We start from the raw sequence: 24,053 nt of genomic DNA on the forward strand, positions 1-24,053 counted from the left end.
TTTTTGGTGGTTTGTTGCTGAAATTCTTGCCTGTGTGCAGCTGATGGTAAGTGCAGTGATCCTGCTGCCCCTAATTTGGTTCAGGTCATGGACTGCACCGGGAATGCATGTCCTGATGTTCCAGTCCCAGAGTGATGATAGACTAACTGTATTTGAATATTTTCAGACACAGAGATCTTCTGCAATGGATTTGTTGATGCGCACAGATTTATTTCCTCCTTCGCAAGAGTGACTGTGCTGCAGCATGTGTAATTTGGGATGCAGTTTCAGTGCTTCAGTCGAGTGATGGCGCTTCTATCCTTTATTTGGCCATATTAGCTACATGGACGGTAACACAGCTGTGTTTGCCCCCCTTCTCTATCACTTCACCAAGTCCGACGACCTTCATCTGCATGTGTCCCATGAAAAATGGTTAAAATATGCATAGGACTCGCCTGATAATGGGTTCTACACCATTGCTTCCAAGGTACCGCAATCCGATTGAAGTGTAGTCTCTTTGCCTCCAGCCCTGTTGGTAAGAAGTGCGATTTACACTGAGAAAATCGAAGTTACCGAGAAAGTTGGTGTTTAGGCTACTGATCAAACGAGGAACACACAAAAACTACTGCTCCCTCCCCGAAAACAAGGCCCTAACTTTCCCCCTCTTTTCTCAAAAACACTACTACTCCCCCTTGGCCTTCGCCAACAGAGCGAACCTATGTCTCTCCAATTCCACGAGGTCGACTCACATAGCTCGCCTGACACTCCTTGCATGTGCAAGATGCTCACCGTCGGTCAAGCGACAAGACGCAACCGGATGCACCACCAACGACTCCATGCTCACCACATCATTGACTGTTCTAGAACAACCACACAACCACTGACCCAGTGCTCCCATCGCAAGATTAAACTCCACGACAATGCTTCCAACGAAGTAACGATGCCTCGGGCGGCACCATCACACACGGTTTTCACTAGGAGACAAGATTTTCAGTTGGGAAAGGTATTGGTTACCCTGTGTGATGCATTCAACAAGGAAAACCACACCCAAAGGCATCGTTCACCAACAGCCCCGACTGAAGTGGAGCAGGACTTACGTCCGGAGAACCGACGACCTATGCCCGGAACGACGTCTCCAAACACACCACCACCACACAAAGAACTAGCAAATGCGCTGCAACACAAAGCACTGGCCAGAGCACCACGGATGGTGCTAGCCTAGGAAGAAGGTCTAGACCAACACTACAGCAGACCACCATCCCGACGGGAGCCACCATGCATCTCAACTGCGGACCAATCATCAACCAAGCAACCGCCCACCAGAGCAGTTGATCACGCCGTAGAACCGCTGGATCCCTCCGCGCACCAAAGGCCAGCTAGCCACCCGGGGGGAAACGCACCGGGGAAGCATCCCACGCGCTGGGATGCAGGCCTGCCGAAAGCTCAAATCGAGATACAAGCCTGGTTGTTGTGACATCGGCAGCCTCCACATGCCGACTGCTTGTCGACCGATAGGGAAAACCCTATATGACGCATTATGTGTCAAAACTGTCGAGCTATCGCACAAGAGTTGGCGATCGAGCGGTGAGCTGGGCCGACCCATTAAGCATTTCTGCGATCCCGTTTGCGGACCTTAGGTTCCCAGCCGTTTTTTTTGGGTTTTGGGAAGCTTCTAGATGATTCTTGAACTGCTTTCTCTCTTTCTTTTCTTATTTTTCCCCTTTTCTGCTTTTATTTCTTTTCTCTCCTTTCTTATTTTTCTTTCATTTTCGTTTTTTTCTATTTTCTGTTTACTTTACTTTTTTATTTTATTTTTTCCTTTTCAAATTTATTTTTCTTTTTCAACAGATGTTCACATTTTTTGAAATTTGTATAAACTTTCAAAAGATTGTTTTTGTTTTAATTTTTGTTCAGCCATTTCCATAAATGTTCAGAAATTCCCAAACTTTAGAATCTCAAAAATTGTTCGCTTATTTTCAAAAAATGATCAAAAATTCAAAAGTGGAATTTCAAAATTTCAAAAATCTTGACATTGTTATGATTTGTTCACAAATTTAAAAATGTTCATGAATTAAAAAAAATACTTTTTGATAATTTCATGAATTCGAAAAGTGTTTGTGTTTTCAAAATTTGTCCACAAATTCAAAAAGTGTTTGGAATTTGAAAAAATGTCCATATTTCCAAAATTTGTTCACAAACTCAAAACATGTTCATGTTTTAAGAATTGTTCACAAATTCTGAAATTCTTTTGGAAACTTCAAGAAAATTGTGTTTTTTTTGTAATTTCCAAAATGTTTCGCTTTTTTTAATTTTGTTCTTATTTCTTCTAAAATGTTCACCTTTTCAATTTTTTCCATAAATGCAAGAAATGCTTGCATTTTCAATTTAGTTGTTGTCTTAAAAAATGCTTGAGATTCCCAGAAAATATTTGCGTTTCAAAAACACTTTTTTCAAAAAAAAAATCACGTTTGAAATTTCAGAAAAAGAATAAAACTACCGTGCGTTATAGTTCGTATATATGGCAGATGATGGATAGGTTGGCGGAGGAGGTTGTCCGACGGCTAGGATTTGGCATTTATGAAGTCACTGTATGTGCCTCGTCGTCGACGGAAACATCTCCTTCCGTTGAAAGCGCATTGCCGAAAATTCTAAAATAAATTCCGGAATAATGCGAACATCAGGATTTGAACCCCGATGGACTAGGATAATACTGTCCCTCTACCCATCCACCTTCGATTTTTTTTTCCACCGAATCCACCTTTGATTTGTTTCCATTGAATGTGTCGAAGACCGTACATTACGGTGTAATAATACCCAAAAAAAAGTGCTCCTAAAAAAAGTGAAGAGCCATACCTTAAAACCCCCGACTCCCCCCTCTAATCGACATGGATTCCCTCTCCGGCGGCGGCGAACGACTCCCAGTTAGGGGTGACCTCTCCGGCCGCAGCGCCGGTTCGCCTCCGCCTCTTACTCTTCCGCTTCCGCATGACGACCTCCTCCTGGAGATCCTCCTGCGGCTACCGCCTGAGCCAATCTACCTCCTCCGCGCCTCCCTCGTCTCCAAGCACTGGCGCCGCCTGGTCCACGACGCTAGGTTCCTCCGCCGCTTCCGCGCCTTCCACAGGGCGCCTCCCGTGCTCGGCTTCCTCAACAACCAGCCGGGGCCTCCCCTCTTCGTCCCCACCTCCGACGCCTTCGCCGCAGTCCCCTCCTCCACGATGTCCCACGACTCTTGGTGGGCCTTGGACTGCCGCCACGGCCTCGCCCTCCTCCAAAACAGGAACTCCGGCAATCTCCTCGTCTGGCACCTAATGTCCGGCGAGCAGCGCTGCTTGCCGCGGCCGCCGCCAGCGCTCGATGAGTACGATTGCGGACGCGGCTTCAACGCCGCGGTTCTCCGCGCGGCCGGCAACGAGGACCGTCTCGACTGCCCGTTCCTCGTGGCCATGACGTTCACCCACGGCGTCGATGCTGATCTGACCTCCGCCTGCGTCTACTCGTCTGAGACCGGCATCTGGGGAGACGTCATCTCCGTCTCCACGCTAGAGGAAGTTGTGTCGTACCCAACGACTCTGATCGGAAACACGCTCTACTGGCCAATGAGCGCCGGTTGCATCCTTGAACTTGATTTGGCTAAGCATAACTTGGATACAAGTGAGGTGCCAAACGATATTTGCTACTATGACGGCATTGTCCTCATGCCGGCCGAGGATGGAGGCCTTGGTCTTGCAGCGGTTGATGATCTCATTCTCCATGTCCATCTGTTCTCAAGGGTGACCACCATTGACGGCACGCCAGTCTGGACGCTTCACAGAGCCATTGATCTGAACAAGTTTTTTGCACCGAATGTGGTGCTGAGGTGTAAGACGGTTCCTGTGAGGACAATTGGTTTTGCTGAAGATGCTGATGTGGTTTTCATTTATGTGTATGATTGCGTCTACATGCTCCATCTCAAGTCTATGCAGTTTGATGAGGTGTCCGAGAAAGGAATCTATGGCAGCATTTTCCCGTACACCAGTTTCTACACCACGGTACTACCATGTCTTTTATCCTCTAGGAATGATGAAATGTAGTTGTATAAGTAGATGTCTTATTAACATACTCGTTATCCAAAGATGAACATTCATGTTATATATGCACTCTTCAAATTCTTGTTTTGCACATCCTGCCAATGCTTCTAATTAATTTCCCAACAGTACTAGTCTGCTCATTTCTGTTTTTTACAAGTGATTCATGCGTGCTAAGTGCTAACAGGTGAAAAATCTAGGTATGCACTGACGTTCTTCCCTATTAGAAGTGTTCCATACACACACACACACACACACACACACACACATATCATCCCGACCTAGATTATACCATGTGTTAAGTCATTATGAAGACCTGCATTCAACAGATACAAACAGGGATTCACAAACAAAAAGGTGGATGTGTAGTCACTTTTTCCTGCCCTCTAGAGAAAATGTATTTACACAAGAGCAATAGAGGTTGGGATACATACTAGCAGTGTCAAATAACAGAGTGACACTGAAAATCAACGAATTAGGTTGTCAATACAAAACTTCCAGCCCTACTTAGCAATACCACAGCTCAGCCTAGCACATGAGCCATACAGACCAATGTAGTAATCTGCTTGTTGGATGTGCATCAAAGGAATCTAAAAAAACTGATATCGTGATAAGAAATTTTCAGCAACCTTGTGAGTTATAAATACACAACACAATATTCAGGATAACAAGTTGGGCTGGTTGATTTCTGAGAGCTGACTCGTGACCTCGGATGACTTATTATAAGTTCTCAAGAATATTATCCCAAACCATCTGCTTTTTAGCCTCTGATTACCCATAGCTGTATGTTGAAGTAGTTTCTTTGAGGGCTGCAGTGCAGCTTGCTTTGTCCAGAAAAAAATCATCCGTTTCGATGAATATTGAAATAGAAGTTCTGTAGTCATTTTTGTATACATGGCTCCTCTTCTATCATATCTCGGTACTAGTTGCTTGTATTATTTGACGTCATGAGTTACACAATGCTGGATAAAGAAGGACCTGATATGCGTCCTGATCCATCTTGCATGAAAGAAGGTGACAGAAAGGCCCTAATCCTTGACATGAGCAAAGGACGCTTCCAATGATAAGCCCCCTATGAATCAACAAAAATCCCAGGTCATGAGCAGAGCATCTAGGGCAACGGCCAGTATGAATGCTAGGAGTATAAAGCATACATCAACTCAATTTGCCATTGTTAACTAGGTGACATAAAAAAGAATGCATTGCGAAAAAGCAAGATATATATGATATAGACTACAGCCTGAAATGAAAAGTAGTGACAGAAGGAGTGGCCAGGAGATATCTACACATTTTATTTCTCTCATTATTATGGTAGGTGGATGGGTCAGTGTCATATAAGTTTTTGCCTTCAGAGGTCCATCGTGATATCTCAAATGATGAATTCTTTAAGTGCCAGAAAGGAAAACTAGTGAGAAAGAAAAGTACATATACCTTCCAAAATGACTGGCACGTACTGCAGTGCAAAATCTATGACAATGTATACCAGTTTCGACATACTCCCTCCGGTCCTTTTTACTCTGCATATAAGGATTGTCTGAAGTCAAACTTCATAAAGTTTGACCATATTTATATGAAAAAATATTAACATCTATAATGCTAAATTTATACAATATGAAAAGTAAAGTCATGACGCATCTAATGTTGTTGATTTCACATTCTAAATGTTTGTATTTTTTTCTATAAACTTGGTCAAAGTTTACGATGTTTGACTTTAGACAAATCTTATATGCGAACTAAAAAGGACCGGAGGGAGTACAAATCAACAGATTGTTGTGCATAACTGTTGCCTTCCATGTTGTGTTCGTCTCATCTTGTGAGATCAAAATCATGAAGAACATGTCCGCAGACCGCAGGCTTGCTAAACTTAACTTCATATGAACCCTGGTGGTGAATATGAAATAAATGACCTTTGAATAGTACCACAAATCAATCTAATCATTGCAGATCTTCTGTTTTTTTTCAGGTTAACACTGCATCACCTTTCGGGCATATCTTCTGCCAATCCATCACTACACAAACTTAACCTGGGGGTTGCTGGTGAGCAGCTTAACTTCCTTATCTATAGCATACTTTGCAGACTTCATTGCAGGAGTACGGTTAATGCTGACTTTAATGTAGTTAAGACAGAAAAGGTGTTGGATGCCGAAACCTATACAACCATATGTAGAGTGTGCTTCATCTGCATCGAATGCAAGGAAAAGCTTTTGGAGCTTCGGCATAGCTCCTTCTTTAAATACCAATCCTGGTCCAAATATATTGTGGAAGCATAGATGCCTTAATGATTGGAATCCGTTGCAGCTGACCGAGAGTCCTTCTTTAGAGCATCTCCAACGGCCGCACAAAAATCTCGCACCCAATAATAGTTATAGCACGCCACTTTAGCACTTTGAGTGCGCCGGGACCAATATTGCTTTAGCAGACGCCCAAAGACGCGCGCCCAAAAAACAGACAGTGCAAATTGTGAAGCGCGCCCAATCCGGAGCCCAAAATATGCTGCGCGCGATAGCGTTTTTCAACGCGCGCCCAAAAACTTTTAGCGCTACAGCGTCTGCTGGAGCTGCTCGGCGCCCAAAAAAGCAAAATTTTAGTGCGCGGAGCTCTTTTTGGGCGCCTGTTGGAGATGCTCTTAGGAATTTCCTCTGCAGACAGACAAAGCACGCAAAGCGCATGCAAACCTTCGAGCATGTGCAAGTCTCTCCCATTCATTTGATCAACACCAAAATCTAAGTAGGTGAGTTCAGAGAGCAAGGGACTAATCCATTTCGGAAACAAGGGTAAATTGTCATCCCTATAACCTTGCAAAACAAACTTCTGGAGGAGACGCGGAGGAGAGCGCCATGGATCTGCAAAACACGTAGGAGGACCACAACCCATGTTGATGATATGTAGGGAGCGAAGGTTGTTTTCCCCAAGCTTACAAAGAGCTGTACTGATTTGCCCATCATCACAATAAGTATGCTCAAAATGTATTCCAAGCACTCTCAACTGTATCAAATTCTGCAGATCCTTCCCAAAGTTTATAGAGCTCTTGGAGCCATTGATCTCCCAAAGCTCTTGAAGAGCTTCCATGTTGCCAAATCCATCCGGCAATCTGAGTCGCTGACCAACCAGGTGTCTCAGCCGTTTTAGATGAACAATAGATTCTGGCAACTCTGTTATCCCACTTCCTCTTAGGTCAAGCGTTTGCAAATATCCTAGCTTCCTGATTTGGATTGGGAGGTTCTTAACATTTGTGTTCCGCAGACCCAAATATCTCAAATGAATTAAGCTTCCAATGTTTTTGAGGTGGTCCTCTTTCAAACCATTACAATCCTCTAAATATAGTACACGAAGAATCTGTAGGTCCAGAAGAGGGGGCATCCAGGTAATTCTACCGAACACATGAAGTGAACGGAGATGAGACATATTCTTGTTTTGCTGTGATACCTCGGCTGCATGTTCATTCTTTTTATGGATGTACAGCCTGCGAATCTTGTCACACTGAGATGGGATGTGCTGAGCATCTAATACAGAAACAAAATTTTCTTCATTTGACCGAGTGACAATGAAGTCAAGTACTATATCATGGACTCGACATGAAATTGCTTCACCATAAAATTTAAATTCCTGTTGAATCATATTCCTGTTGATGAGCTCGTTAAAATAACTCTCTCCTACTTCCTCCAAAGTATATCCATGCTTCGGAACAACAAACCCGTCGGCAATCCATCTCCATACAAACCTATATTTGCCAATGATGTAATCTTCCGGGAACATGCTAAGGTACAATAAGCATGTCTTCAGAGGCTGGGTTAGATCACAATAGCTGAGAGACAGTATCTTATCTATCACTGTCAGTGTACTAGAGTAGGGGTACCCTAGTATCCCGAACTTATGCACGGGCGGTTGCAGCGCCCCGCGGCAAGGTTGCCGGACGGCCGCCAGAGTCCTTCGTGGGTTCCTTTGGAGCCATTCAAGAACAAAGCATTCAAAATGAAGAGACAAGGCCCCGGCAAGAGGAGCTTGCCGGGAAGAGACAAGGCCCCGGCAAGAGGAGCTTGCCGGGAAGGCCAACCACGGCACTTCAAGAAACTTGCCGCGATGCACTGCACGTCCCGGCAAGGTCCGGCGAGCGACAAGCTTCCGGACGCGACAAGACGACGACCCCGACAAGGTACTTGCCGGGGGCCCGCTGCCACTCTGTACTCGCGCTCCAGTGCACCCACCCGCGTGTCGCCATGAGGCTTTCTCAGGGGCGCGTGGCGGGAGCCTGTGCAGCCAGGGGTACGCGGTGGCAAGCGGAGATGAAGAGAAGACCATCGTGGCAAACGGTGGCGCTCCTAACGGTCACTTTTTGCACTGTTTAGGCAACTTAGACAGGCATTCAATGACCTTGTCCCCTGCCGTCAGAGTTAGGTAGGGTGCACTGTGTCCACAGTCGCGGTAGCTACACCTACCGCATTCTTTTCCATTTTTACCCTTCTAGTCTACGTTGCCACCTGTCGGTGACCCCTTGAGAGTATAAAAGGAGGCCCATGCGCAACGTAGAAGGGGGTTCGGGTTCAGCTCATCCGAAACACCAAGAACACTCTCACGCTCGGTCTGGCAGCGTTCATCGCTCCTGAGCAAGAACTCAATACAATCAGACAAGCAGCAGTAGGGTTTTACGCATCCGTGTGGCCCGAAGCTGGGTAAAACTGCTCGCATGTACCGCCTCGATCCGCTCTTTGCGCGACCTCCGCCCCCCTCCAAACCGAAAGGGGCCCGGTCCCCATAGGTGTCCGTGGATCAGTTTCCCCGACATCTTTGGCGCGCCAGGTAGGGGGTGCGTCGAGATTGTGTGAACCCGATCCGGCGTGCACGCGAGCTAAATCTTCATCGTCTTCATCGACATGCCACCGAAGAAGAAGGATTCGGAGGCAGCTGTTCCGTCTGCGTCGCTTTCACCGCCTCCGGAGCAAATGGGCGGTGGAGTGGACGCCGGCGGAAGAATGGGCGTCGACGAGGGAGCTCTCAGTGCGGCCAAGTCCAAGGACAAGGCGGCACAGACCTCGGCGTCCATGCGCGCACCGCGCCCGTCTCAGGAGGCGCGGGACCAGCAGCGTCATGGCGTTCGCAGCGCCATACGTCCGCTGGGCCAAGATCAAGCTGGTGGTTCTCGTGGCGTTCAAGACCAGCGTGCACGCCAACATGCTGGCTCGAGCGAAGTACGGTCGCCTGGACGGGACACTGCTCCTTCTAACGTGGTTAGGAGTCCGAGCATGCCCCGCTCCTCGCACCGTTCACCTTCGCCGCCCACCACTCCAGCAGAAGCCTTGGCGCGAGCTTAACTGCTCCTAGACTATCCCCCGACGGCGGACAAGACCGACGAATGGAGGGCCACTATCCAGAGCCTCATCGGCTTCGCCAACGGCGACACTGCGCGGCAACCAAGCACCTTGCTGCCGCGGCAGGACAGTCGGGCGCGAGCCGATGGCAACAAGACCGGGGGAGGTGCGACTTCCATGCACTCTCCACTACGAAGGCCAAAATTGCCGACTCGCCGGGTCCACCCCGACAGCGGCTCCACCGCGTCATCGGACCCATGAGCTCGTCGCGACTAGCGCCAAGTTCTCCATGAACGACAACAAGAAGACGCTCGAACCCGCATCGAGCGCTGAAGAGAAGCGCGACGTCAATCCGACAAGCGCGCTGGGCCTTCTGTTGACATGCATGCGCCAGGGGAACCAGGCGATCTGCCGTACGCGATAGGTTGTCCTGCGTTCACTCGTGAGCTGCGGCAAGTCCAGTGGCCCAGCACAAAGAACTTCAAGCCAGACGTACCAGAGAAGTACGACGGCAAGACGCATCCGTCAGAGTTCCTCAGCATCTACACCATCGTGGTGCAGGCTGCCGGGGGACGGGATGACAAGATCCTCGCCAACTACTTCCCGCTGGTGCTCAAGCCCAACGTCAGGTCCTGGCTCATGCACTTGCCGGACAACTCCATCTCCTCTTGGGCAGATCTATGCCATCAGTTTGTCGGCGCCTTCATAGGCGGCCACAAGCCACATGGCCAAGAGAGCGATCTTCATCTGCTTGCCCAAAAGGAAGGAGAGCCACTGCGCAAGTACATTCAAAGATTCAACCGCGTACAGCACAACATCCCAGACGTCCACCCCGCCGCGATCATCAGCGCGTTCCATCAGAACGTGCGAAACCGCAGGATGAGGGAGGAGATGGCGATGTGTAAGATCAGAGACGTCAGCGAGCTTTACGCCCTGGCCGACAAGTGTGCGCGCGCTGAAGAGGGGAGGAGGCTCCCCGGAGAGAGTACAGGAGCAGGAGGATCCGACAGTGAGGATGCCGCCCCGGCAAGGAAAGGCCGGCGGCGGAACAACAGAAGGAAAAAGGGCAAGGAAGTGCTAGCTGTCGAGCAGATCGGCAACGGAGGTGGCGCTAAGGAAGCTAAAGCTGGTGGCTCCGACAAGGAGGCCCAGCCTATGGTGGCCGCCGACAAGCAGGACAGCTCCGACAAGCAGTATTGTAAGATTCACCGCACCAAGGGTCACGATCACCAGAACTGCAAGAAAGTCGAACAGCTTGTTGAGCAACAGAAAGCTGAGTACGAGCGGCGCAACAAGGAGAAGGCCTAGGAAGGAACTGGTGGATCCGGCAAGAAACGTCGCGGCCGAGGAGGACGCCGCGGCAAGGCCAAGCAGCGACAAGGAGACAGACCTCCCCGCGGCCGCGACAAGGATGAAGATGACGACGACGACGAAGATATGGATGATGATGAGGCCGACGAGCAGGAATTTCAGAAGGCCACAGAGGTCCTGTGCGTTGACGGTGGCGCCTCTCTGCATACTTCGCACCGCCAACTCAAACAGTGGATGCGGGAAGTGAATGCAGCAGAGCCATCCATAGAGTCACGCAAGCCCCTGAAATGGTCCAGCACGCCTATCATCTTCGATATTGAGGACCACCCTGATCGCGTAACTGCGGTCGGGTGCTTGCCGATGTTGGTTTCTCCAACTATCCGCAACCTCAAGGTCACGAAGATGTTAGTTGACGGCGGGGCCAGCTTGAACCTGATATCCTCCGCGGTCCTCCAGAAACTCCAGATCCCTGACAACGAGCTCGAGGAGACCGGCACGTTCCAAGGAATCAGCCCGGGAAGGAGCAAGCCGAAGGGAAAGATCACGCTGCCGGTCACATTTGGCAGCGAGCTGAACTTTAGAACTGAGAGGGTCACTTTTGACGTTGCCGACTTTCCATTACCCTACAATGGGATCCTTGGCCGTCCAGCGCTGGCCAAGTTCATGGCAGCCTCTCACTACGCATACAACATGCTCAAGATGCCAGGCCCGATAAGTGTCATCTCTGTCCCCGGCGACAAGAAGGACGCCCTTATCTGTGCCGACAAGATCTACCGGGAAGCAGCAGCCGCAGCAGAACGCAGGACACTTGCCGCTGAAGCTCCCGGAGGGAAGAAGAAGACTAAGTCCGGCAAGAGCTCTGATGCCCACTCCGGCAAGCGCACCTCTTCAGAGTGCTGCGCTACCGTCGAGGACGCACCATCGAGCTCCACCGGCAAGTTTAAGAAGACGATGGCAGCTCTACCAGAGACCAAGAAGGTGTCCGCCAAGGAGGACGGCACTGGTGGTACCTTCACCATCAGTGCCACTCTCGACCCCAAATAGGAAAGCGCGCTCGTTGCTTTCCTGTGGGTGAACGTCGACGTGTTTGCATGGCAACCGTCTGACATCCCCGGTGTTCCCAGGAAAGTGATTGAGCACCACCTAGCCGTCTGTCCTCATGCGCGGCCCGTCAAGCAGAGAGTCAGGAAGCAGGCAGTAGAGCGCCAAGAATTCATCGCAGAAGAAATCAAGAAGTTGGAAGCAGCAGGCCTTGTCAGAGGAGTGCTCCATCCCACGTGGTTGGCCAATCCTGTTGTTGTGCGCAAGGCTAACGGGAAATGGAGACTTTGTATTGACTTCACTGATGTTAATAAAGCTTGTCCCAAAGACCCATTTCCCTTGCCGCGTATTGACCAGATTGTTGACTCCACAGCCGGATGTGATTTGCTTTCATTTCTTGATGCATACTCAGGATACCATCAGATCTTCATGGCAGAAAAGGATGAAGAGAAAACCGCATTTATCACCCCGTGTGGCACGTACTGCTTCGTATGGATGCCTTTCGGTTTGAAGAATGCTGAATCAACATTCGCAAGGGCAGTCCACCATGCCTTTGAGCCGCAAATGCACAGAAATGTGGAAGCCTACATGGATGATATAATGGTCAAGAGCAAGGACAAGGCTACCCTGATTCAAGATCTAGATGAAACTTTTACAAATCTGCGCAAAATCAACCTCAAGCTCAATCCCGAGAAGTGCGTGTTCGGAGTCCCTTCCAGCAAGCTTCTCGGGTTCTTTGTGTCACAGCAGGGGATTGAAGCCAATCCCGACAAGATCAAAGCCATCAAGCAGATTGAAGCACCAAAGCGCGTCAAGGATGTACGAAAGCTTGCCGGTTGCGTGGCTGCTCTCAGCAGGTTTATCTCTAAGTCCGCAGAGCGCGCCTTGCCGTTTTTCAAAATATTGAAAAAGGCAGGTCCGATGAAATGGACTCCGGAAGCGGAGGGCGCGCTACAAGACTTAAAGAGGTACCTGTCCTCCACTCCAATACTTGTCGCACCTAAGCCACAAGAAAAGTTGCTGCTGTATCTAGCAGCAACCAATCAAGTGGTTAGTGCTGCGTTAGTAGCGGAGAGGGAGGCGGACGATGAGCCGGCAACCGCGGCAAGTGAATCCAGCGACAAGCAGGGGGCTTCTCCGACAAACTCTGGTCCCGACAAAGATGGATCTACGCAGACATGCAAGGAGGTGCAGAAGAAAATGGTGCAGCGCCCAGTTTACTTTGTCAGTTCCCTTCTGCAGGGGGCTAGATCAAGGTATTCTGGCGTGCATAAATTGCTTTTCGGCCTTCTCATGGCCTCGAGAAAGCTGCGCCACTACTTCCAGGCACATGAGACAACAGTTGTCACTCGCTTTCCGTTGAAGAGGATATTGCAAAACCCAGAAGCAACAGGCAGGATTGTCGAGTGGGCACTGGAACTGTCAAGCTTTGGCCTCAAATTTGAGAGCACTTCCACTATACAGAGCAGAGCATTGGCAGAATTTATAGCGGAATGGACGCCAACACCAGATGAAGAAACTCCAGAAACGAGCATCCCCGTCAAAGAAGCAAGCAAAGAATGGTTGATGTACTTTGATGGTGCCTTCTCGCTGCAAGGCGCCGGTGCTGCGTGCTGCTTATCGCACCCACCGAAGAGCACCTCAAGTACGTAGTTCAGATGCACTTTCCCAAGGAGCAAGCAATGAACAATACCGCAGAGTATGAGGGTTTGCTTGCCGGCCTCAGAATCGCGGCAAACCTTGGGATCAACAAGCTCATTGTCAGGGGTGACTCGCAGTTGGTCGTCCGCCAAGTAAACAAAAGCTATCAAAGCCCGTTGATGGAAGCATATGTTGATGAAGTGAGGAAGCTAGAAGAACACTTTGACGGCCTGCAAATGGAGCACGTTCCACGAGCTCAGAACGATATTGCTGATGGTCTGTCAAAGTGCGCAGCACTAAAGTTACCTGTGGAACCAGGGATTTTTGTGCTCAAGCTGACTCAACCATCCGTAACACCGTCGACTGGACAGAGTAAGAAGTGAAAGTTGGTTTCCGGTGACTACTTGCCGGCAGAGCTTCCCGAAGCCGCCGCCAAGAAGGTCCCCAAGATCGACGCCAAGAGTGCTGAGGAGCAGTCTGCTCCGGCGAACCTCTCGGTTTGTTCCGTTGAAGCAAACGCTCCCGACAAGTTTTGCTCCGGCAAGCTTGCCGGGGAACATCACGCTCCGGCCGAACCGCAGGTTCTTGCCGTAGAAGCGGATGTTCCCACAGCAACAGATATGCCTTTAGCCCTTGTTATCGAGCCGCAAGCTCCAGCATGGGCGCAGCAGATTGTCCGTTTTCTTCAGACAGGAGAGCTTCCCGAAGAGCAAGAAGAAGCGGAAAGAGTAGCCCGACAGTCAAGTATGTACAAGTTTGTTGACAACACACTGTACAGAATAAGACTCAACGGTGTGAAATTGAAGTGCATCCGCCGGGAAGATGGACAACAGCTGTTGGCGGAGATACATGGAGGCATATATGGTCACCACATTGGCGCAAGAGCACTTGCCGGCAAAGCGTTCCGACAAGGTTTCTTCTGGCCGACAGCCCTCCAGGATGCAACTGCACAAGTAACCAAGTGTGAAGCGTGCCAGTTCCATTCCAAACAGATACACCAGCCAGCTCAAGCTCTCCAGATGATCCCTTTATCCTGGCCATTTTCGGTCTGGGGGCTCGACATCCTCGGCCCCTTTCCCCGAGCTGTCGGGGGCTTTGAGTTCTTGTACGTCGCCATCGACAAGTTCACAAAGTGGCCGGAAGTGGAACCAGTGAGGAAGGTGACAGCACAGTCAGCAGTCAAGTTCTTCAGGTCGATTGTTTGCCGTTTCGGGATCCCTAACAGGATCATCACCGACAACGGCACGCAATTTACGAGCCGCACCTTCATGCAGTACGTCCAAGATCTTGGCGCCAAGGTCTGCTTCGCTTCTGTTGCTCATCCGAGAAGCAACGGTCAAGCGGAGAGGGCAAATGCTGAAGTGCTGCGAGGCCTCAAGACCAGAACTTTCGACAGGCTGCACAAGTGCGGAAGAAACTGGATCGAGGAGCTGCCGGTGGTTCTTTGGTCGATCAGGACGACGCCATATCGAGCCACCGGCCAGACACCTTTCGCTCTAGTCTACGGAGCAGAGGCAGTTCTCCTCACGGAACTCGTTTACGGGTCACCTCGAGTGCTCGCTTATGATGAGCTCGAGCAAGAGCAGCTGCGGCAAGATGACGCGCTGCTCCTTGAGGAAGACCGTCTTCAGGCTGCTGTGCGAGCCGCTCGCTACCAGCAAGCTTTGCGTCGCTACCATAGCCGCAAAGTTAAAGCCAGGAGCTTCGAGGAAGGCGACCTTGTTCTTCGGCGTGTTCAGTCCGCCAAGAATTCCAACAAATTGACGCCCAAGTGGGAAGGCCCTTATCGGGTGAAACGAGTCACTAGGCCCGGCATTGTCCGCCTTGAGACCGAAGATGGCATTCCGGTGAGCAACTCCTGGAACATTGAACATCTTCGTAAGTTTTACCCGTAGGGCGCGGTTGCCGGAAGCTTTTCCGGCAACCACCTTTTGTACAAGTCTTGCCGCTGTTGCATGTAATCCTTTGTACAAAGCCGGGCGCAGACCCCGTGCACCATTAAAGTTCATGTGCCCCGCACATCTTGTCAGTCTTTATGCTATAATCCTTTTTTGCATATGTTATCTGACACTTTGTGCAGCACCAGACCCCGGTAAGCGATAACGAGCCCAAGGCTCCATATCATTATTTTATTTCTCTGTCTCTTTCTCAAAAGAAGGAAGGTTCCCTCGCCCACAAGGTTTGCCGGGGGAGGAAGGAGAAGATAATGGTGTGGACCGGGCCGTTCAAGAGAGCTTCTCCTTGCCGGGAAGCAGACAACAGAAAAGCTAAGTTGCTAAAGATTGCGCAATCAGTTTTTAAGATTTTGGGTTATTTTCCTTGAACGACCGTGCTTCGTATGGGAAACCTGTGCGCGGAGGAACCAACTCGTAGCTAGTTGCGCCCTTACTTTGTTTCGAGTCCGCTCAACAACTTAAGTGAGCTGCAACTAGTTGCGACAAGGTTGCTTGTCGGTAGCGGCCCCGCCAGCAGGCTGCTGAAGTTCCGCACTCGGCGCTCGCGGCAAGGGTGCCTGCACCGGCAAGTTTCCTTGAAAAGCGTAGGGCAGAACCATACAAAGCCAAGAGTCGAGTAAAGGAAATAACACCACAATAACGAGCCGTAAGGCTCCATATCATTACTTTATTTCTCTGTCTCTTTCTCAAAAGAAGGAAGGTTCCCTCGCCCACAAGGTTTGCCGGGGGGGGGGGGAGGAGGAGAAGATAATGGTGTGGACCAGGCCGTTCAAGAAAGTTTCTGAAGCAGACGACAGAAAAGCTAAGTTGCTAAAGCTTGAGCAATCATTTTTTTTAAGTTTTTAAGTTATTTTCCTTGAACGACCGTGCTTTGTATGGGAAACCTGTGCGCGGAGGAACCAACTCGTAGCTAGTTGCGCCCTTACTTTGTTTCGAATCCGCTCAACAACTTAAGTGAGCTGCAACTAGTTGCGACAAGGTTGCTTGTCGGTAGCGACCCCGCCAGCAGGCTGCTGAAGTTCCGCACTCGGCGCTCGCGGCAAGGGTGCCTGCACCGGCAAGTTTCCCTAGAAAGCGTAGGGCAGAACCATACAAAGCCAAGAGTCGAGTAAAGGAAGTAACACAGCAATTTTTTGCCTAAGATAGAGTTATATTACAAAAATAACTTGTCGCGCCTCTAATAAAGTGTTCCCATGACATAACTGGCAGCGACAAGAAAAGAAGAAAACAGACGGCCTAATCTACGCGACCGCCGTCAACCCTTTTGACCTCGTTCACCCTGTTCACAATGGGTGCGACGAGGGCCTTAAGTGCGTCAAGATCAGCGTCCGCCGGCAGCCTCTTGAGGACGTTGGTGAGGTTGAGGCCCGGATTGTGGAAGGCCACCTTCACCAGCACCTTCTCCAGAACTCCGGCACAAATCGTGCGCGACTCGTCGGCCAGCTGCCTTGGGATCCGTTCCCGGAGTTGCTGGAGCGCCGTCGCCACGCCTTTGAAGAACAGAGTGAGCTTGGCGCTGGGTTGGAGGTTCTCGTCGGAGGAGTACCCGAAGCCTTCCACCCCCAATTGCACCAGCTCCTCTTCGATGACTGCGGCAATGTTCACGAGGCCCTCCGTCCAGAGCGCCACAGTATCTCTGAGAAGATTCTGGGTTTCGGCGGCCCTCGCCAGCAGCGCCTCGTTGGCCTTGATGTTCTTCTTCAAGTCCGCCTCCCGTTTCTTGGCGCCGTCCAACGTCTCCGTCAAGGTGGCCAGCTTCAGCTCCAGATCAGCGTTGGAATCCTTGGCGGCGCGCAGCTTTTTGCCCTTCTCGGAGAGTTGGCCCTGCAGCTCACCGTGGGCAAGGGCGTCCTTCTCGCGCTCCCGCTTGAGCGTGGCAAGCTCTTCGCCACCCACCTTCAGATCAACCTCCAACTGTGCCACCTTCCCCTCCAGCTCTTTCTTGGCGGCCTCTGCAATTGCCGCAGCATCCTTTGCCTCCTTGAGTGCCCCGCCAAGTGCTCGCTCGCGCTCGGTGAGCTCTTCCTCGTAGCTATCAAGGTTGGCCTTCCGCTGCACTAGCTCACCCTCCCGCGCGGACTGTTTCTCGGCAGCCAACCTTTGCTCCTCCTCAGCTTCGGCCTTCTCGAGAAGAAAGGCCGTGCGCTCCTCGTCGAGTCGCTCCCGCTCCTGCGCCAAGGACCGGCGAGCTTCTTGATTTTGGCCCCGGAGCTCCTCTGCATGCTTCTCCACGTCAACTCCCGCCTTCACGACAAGCGCTTCCCGGGAAGCCAGCTTGGCTTGCCGGGTGCGGTAGAGTGACAGCAGCTTCTGCAGCAGCTGCTCCTCCTTAGGCTCGCCGCCGCTGCTGCTGGGCGCGTCAACCAACGACAGCCCAGCAGAGGCGAGCACCTCCCCGTCAAAAGTCTCCCCCTCGACCGGCGCCCTGGAGCTCGACGCCCAGGGTAGCTTGATGAAGATATTGTCACCGGCCTTCAAGTAGGCGCCGGACTGGGGCTCCTCGGAGCCAGGCTCCACAGAAGCGGCAGAGGGTTCGGCGGTCGGCGCAGCGCCCGGTGCTCCTGCGGCCTCAGGGTCGTCAGTGCGATCGCCCGACCCCTCACCGGCTTCTGCAGTAGCAGCCCCGGCGGCCTCCTCGCCGGCGGTCTCATCAGCACCGGCACCTTCCTCGCCGGCGCCCTCTGTCTCCATTGGCCCAGCCGTAGATGGGTCTGAAGAACGAAGGAGGGAGGAAAATCAACCAAAAAAGTCCAAGAGAGGAAAAACATAAGAAGCAGAACCCAAGGGAAAGTTTCTGGGCAAGTGGATTACCTGCGCCAGTTGCGGCCTCCGTCGCCGACGGGTCAGCAGCGCAGTCCCTTGCCGGAGAGTCCCCTCTTGCCGGAGAGCGCTCCCTTGCCGGGGACTCCTCCCTTGGCGGCGCCGTCGAAATAGGTGTCACTTCGGGACCAGCTTCCGGGCGCTCCTGATGAGACTGTTCTGCTCCTGCACAAGTCAACAAGCAAGATATCAACAAAGGAAAAAGCACTCAAGCGCGCCCGGCAGCAGAAGGCTAAACTACGAACTTACGCTGGGGGCTGTGCTGGGGGCTGCTTTGAGGAGTGATTGCCGGGTCCGTCAAGGTGGTCTCGGACCCGCCTCCTGCTGGCACGATGGGGTCATCCTCGATGACGATCACCACGGCCTTGGCCCTCTTCGCCGCTCTCTGGGCCAGCGTTCTGAAAAGAAAGGAGTCCAGATTGGAGCAAGTCAGATACAAGATATAAACAGCAAGATTGAAGAACTACAAGAGCACCAAAGAAACTTACTCTTCTTCCTCCTCGTCGGAGCTGAGCGCGGAAAGATCGAAGTCCGGCCCTCCTCCGGTGCGGCGAGGTGGAGGAGTAGGATCCCTTGCCCGCTTGGCGGGGGCGGTGGCGGTAACCCGAGATGATCCCGCTTCAGTTGCCGCTGTTGCGTGAGGCGCTCCCGCGGCAACACTGCTTGCCGCGGTAGAGCGCGTCGCGCGGCTCGGTGGCTGTGGAGCCGGCTGCCGCCCCGCTACGTCCCCGGCCCTGCGAAGGCGCCTTCTTGGCGGGGCCGGGGGCTCCGCCTGCGGCAAGTTTTCTGAAGGCTCGGCCTCCTCCTCGCCGGCCTCGCTCGGCTCAGCTTCGGAACCGGCAGGCTCCTCCTCGCCCATGAACTCCGCGCGTTCGGCAAGGTTTGCCGCCTCTGCAGCCTCCGCCTCCTCCACAGTAAACCCAAACACGCCCGCAGCAGCTGCGGCCGCAACCTCTTCCGCCCTAGTGGCGATGCGCTGCAGCTCCTCGTCGGTGGTGTCGCGGGTGAGGCTCTTCTGCTCGTCAGCGCGGACCGGCGCCTCCTCCAAGTTGTCGAAGAACGCTTGCACAACGTCATCCGTAGGCTCTTGCCAGGTTGGGACGATTCCGTGTGAATCAAACAACGACATCATAGCGCGGATCCGATCAAGCGAAGAGTTATTGCACAAAGGAACTACACCCCTCGGCAGTGTGAATGGATGCTGTGGATCGCGTTTGAATAACTCCAAGAGCATTGCGTCCAGCTCCAAGACGGTGAAGTTGTAATTGAGGCCCGGCCGCAGCCTCATGATGTCCGCCGAATTCTTGAATTCCCAAGCGGGCCTCCCCCTCTCCTGCAGGGGGGCAATGCGGCGGTGGAGGAAATCTGCCCCGACAGCACCTACGGTGAGCCCGGCAAGTCTGAGGCGAAGAATCCTAATGGTGGCGATCTTCAGCCTCTCGTCTTCCGGGGCCAGGTTGCTCCAGTCATTGCCGCGCACTATTGGAGTTTGGCGCACGGGGTGAAGGGCTGCGGATTCTCCTCAACGATCCAACACCACTCCGCTCTCCACTCCTCCCACTTGCTGCGGAGCTCACCCTCCAAGTACGCCTCTTTCTTGCCGACTCTCGAGATCCAAGCAATCCCTCCGGCAAGCGGCTCTCCTTTCTCTACCCGAGGTATGAAGAAGTGGCGGAAAAGGGCAACACTAGGGTGGACTCCGACAAAGTTTTCGCACAAATGTGCGAAAACTGCCATGGTCAGGACATCGTTGGGGGTGAAGTCAAGGAGGCGGAAGCCATATGTGTTCATAATATCACAGAAAAACTCCGAGAAAGGCGGGAAGAGCCCGCAGTAGAAGAATAGCGGGAAGAACGGGTACCCATTTGGAGCCAACTCCGAAGCAGCTGCCGGGAGTACCCTCGTGCGCGGATGCGCACGCGTCTCCGTCGCCCAAAAAAGGTAGAAGTACTCCCTCAGCTCCTGCACGCCGAGCTGGGGGGTGAAGATCGCCCGCTCCTTCCGCAGCGCCGCGAGCCGCTGCGCCTCGGCCGACTTCACGCCCTTGCCCTTGTCGGCTTTCGGGGCCATGGCGGAGGTGGTGGGGAAGGTCGACGGCGTTGGTGAAGCTGGTGGCAATGGGGAGCGGAGCGCTGCTCTCTCGGCTTCGAGAAGAAGGGGGGGAGCGGCGGAGTTTCTTGAAGATGAAGTAGCAGCAACCAGCGAGGGGGAACGAACTGCCCCTGTTTCCTCTGCTTATAAAGAGGGACGGGGCGGACGTTTCGGCCTTTCAAATAAAGAATTACCCACGATCTCTCCCACGACGCCGCGATTGACGCGTGCCGTTACGGGGGGCGCGGTGGATACGGAGTTAGATTCGGCGTGACCCAGGCCTGCGCGTGCCCGTGCCCTGTTTTGGGCCTGGCCCAACAGCGCTCGGCACCGTGTGTGGCCCAGGCCCGGGGGCTCCTATCGGTGTACTAGAGTAGGGGTACCCTAGTATCCCGAACTTGTGCACGGGCGTTTGCAGCGCCCCGCGGCAAGGTTGCCGGACGGCCGCCAGAGTCCTCCGTGGGTTCCTTTGGAGCCATTCAAGAACAAAGCATTCAAGATGAAGAGACAAGGCCCCGGCAAGAGGAGCTTGCCGGGAAGAGACAAGGCCCCGGCAAGAGGAGCTTGCCGGGAAGGCCAACCACGGCACTTCAAGAAACTTGCCGCGATGCACCGCACGTCCCGGCAAGGTCCGGCGAGCGACAAGCTTCCGGACGCGACAAGACGACGACCCCGACAAGGTACTTGCCGGGGGCCCGCTGCCACTCTGTACCCGCGCTCCAGCGCACCCACCCGCGTGTCGCCATGAGGCTTTCTCAGGGGCGCGTGGCGGGAGCCTGTGCAGCCAGGGGTACGCGGTGGCAAGCGGAGATGAAGAGAAGGCCATCGTGGCAAACGGTGGCGCTCCTAACGGTCACTTTTTGCACTGTTTAGGCAACTTAGACAGGCATTCAATGACCTTGTCCCCTGCCGTCAGAGTTAGGTAGGGTGCACTGTGTCCACAGTCGCGGTAGCTACACCTACCGCATTCTTTTCCATTTTTACCCTTCTAGTCTACGTTGCCACCTGTCGGTGACCCCTTGAGAGTATAAAAGGAGGCCCATGCGCAACGTAGAAGGGGGTTCGGGTTCAGCTCATCCGAAACACCAAGAACACTCTCACGCTCGGTCTGGCAGCGTTCATCGCTCCTGAGCAAGAACTCAATACAATCAGACAAGCAGCAGTAGGGTTTTACGCATCCGTGCGGCCCGAAGCTGGGTAAAACTGCTCGCGTGTACCGCCTCGATCCGCTCTTTGCGCGACCTCCGCCCCCCTCCGAACCGAAAGGGGCCCGGTCCCCATAGGTGTCCGTGGACCAGTTTCCCCGACAATCACTTCTAGCTCTTTATCTTTTTCTTTTCCATGTGCAGAACAAACAGAGTCTCTCACTCTCTCCCATTCTTCCCTGCTTACAGGTTTGCTAGCCAACAAGCTAGCTATATTTACTATGGCCAATGGTAAACCATCACATTTATGCAGTATATCATCCATAATCCCCTCCAGCTGACTAGGGCATTCAGCTGCAACAACGAAAGTCCTTTTCAGAAATAATATTTTGGAGTCATTGTTGCTAAGAGGTTTCATTGGATAAACAAAGCCTTCATTTGAAGTGCAACAAAATTCAGCTACTTTGTTGATGCGTGTCGTCGTAATTATTCTACTGCCATGGAAATTCTTCGGAAGAGCACATTGTATTTGTTCCCATGCCGATTTACTCCATATGTCATCAACGACAACAAGGTACCTGTAATGCCAGTTTATGTGTAAGATTAAAGCTACAAGGGATCACACAAGGAAATGACATGAGTTGTCAAATAAAAAGCACACAAATATTAAACTGTTTGACTCTATCATTCAAAACCATCTACAAAACCACCCTCAGAATCTGAATTGACTGATTTTGACATTTGAGGGCTGCAAATTAAACAGTCTTGAATTGAGATGTAGCTAATTTAGACATATCAACATTTGAGAAACCAAAAGTAGTTTTTTTTTCTATTCATATGGTCTGTTATGTTCTGTTCTATAGAATCACACTGCTGCATCCTTTATCAATAAAGAGGCAAGCACTTAAATCTGGTTGATGCATTTTGACCTCTGGGCCAGAGTGTGATTAATGGTTAGGATACTCCTGATGCGAGGAATCCAACAGCTATAGAGGACTGTTACCGCCTGGCTCAGGCCATTGCAGCCTTGCACGGTGACCCAGTGGTTGCCTGTCAGACTCCAAATTTCTCCCTGATGTAGCGCTTTGAGTCAATAAAAACTCCTACCAGGAAAAGTATATCGTTTGATCTAATGAAAAAAAAAAGAAAAAGTATATCCTCTAAACAATAATCCCCATAAAAAAAGAGCAGGGGAGAATCTATATAGAAATGGAGAAGAAACATGTTATTGCAAATTTGCTCCCTAAAGCCTTTCTGGGATTTGCATTTGCATCAGAATCATTTTTGTGATGATATATTACCTTTTTTTTCTGTTGAGTTATGTTTTATAGTAAATGAAGACTACCAGTTAGTGCTTATTGGCCGTTGTTTCATTGAAGGGGGGCCTGCTCTTCTCATAAATACTGTGGTGAACTGGCAGTGCCATCTAATTTTGTACAGAAAATATCATACCATCATATCAATAGAGAGAATGTTACCATATCAATTTGTCCTTTTAAGTTTCTAATCTAGTTTATTTGTGGCAATTAAACCCATGAAATACAAAAAAAATTGTATAGATGAAATACTTTAGTTACTGTAGTAACACATGTGTACACCAATTTGAGCAGTTTACCTTTTGTTTTCAAGATGTGCTCTTAGCCTTTCGATAAGATGCCGCTCACTGCATGATCTTGTTGCCAGGTATTTGTCAGATTTTCTGTCATTGTTCTCAATTTCCGCTAGCAAATCCTTCAGGATGTTAACCATGATAGGCTTCCGCGATACAGAGACAAAAGCAGAACAGGAAAATCTGCCTTTAATTTTCTGGTACACCTGATTAGCAAGAGTAGTTTTGCCTGAACCTCCAGACCCAACAATAGAGACAACCCTGCGCTGCTTCACCGGATCACTCTCTTGATCGATGAACCGACTGATTAATTCTTCGCTTGGACCCTCAACAGCCACAAGCTTCTCCGCCTCCACATAGAGTGCTGGCAAGCGGGGATCAATCTCCGTGTGCATAACACCAGGATTGCAGTCATCGATCTTGTACTTCAGATGCCGCTCGTATGTTCCGTTCACAAGGGCCTTGAGTTGCCGGATCTGATTGGCAACTTATGGCGATATGTAAGTTTCTTCAGCTTCCGCATGCTCTTGCGGACGAGTCCCTTGATGCCGGCGACACTCCCGGGTGGTTCATGATCTACATGATGCATGAAAAGGTCGATGCAGTCCTCGATGTTATACGCCGCTTCCCGCAAATCGTTCATCCAGGCGCTGACTTGTTGCACGTCCGGATTCTCCATCATGGCATACTTCTCCAGGGTGATATTGATGGTAATCAGCTCTCTCCTGAGAGACTCCACCTTCTTCTTGACGCCCTTTGACCTTGGAAAACTCCTCCATGAGCTTGCTGAGCTTGCCGAGGAGTGGACCAATCACCCCGGTGAAAGCACTCACCATGATTTTCTCTCCAACCCCTGCCATCAACCCTCCTCCCCACTCCTCTCTATGTTTAGTGGCTGGATTGTGATGTGGTAGAGGAACTAAACTGTACCAGGGATATTGCAACACGATGTGAAGTTGTCCTGGAAAGTAGTCAATAGATCCTTTGCCTCTCCTTATGATACGGCAATCACACGTTTTTCGAAGCTTGGCCATCAAGATGTGCAGAAAGTCAATGCGTTGAAGTGGGGTAAGCCTTGGAAGGTACAT

The 24,053-nt window shown here is 51.3% G+C and overlaps 1 pseudogene; it reads right to left on the bottom strand.

Annotated features, from left to right (window-relative positions):
- Positions 1–6,055: 6,055 nt before the first annotated feature.
- On the bottom strand, positions 6,056–24,053 carry LOC123102433 (disease resistance protein RGA5-like; annotated as a pseudogene).

Source organism: Triticum aestivum, chromosome 5A (assembly GCF_018294505.1).
Source record: "Triticum aestivum cultivar Chinese Spring chromosome 5A, IWGSC CS RefSeq v2.1, whole genome shotgun sequence".
Classification (NCBI taxonomy): Eukaryota; Viridiplantae; Streptophyta; class Magnoliopsida; order Poales; family Poaceae; genus Triticum; species Triticum aestivum.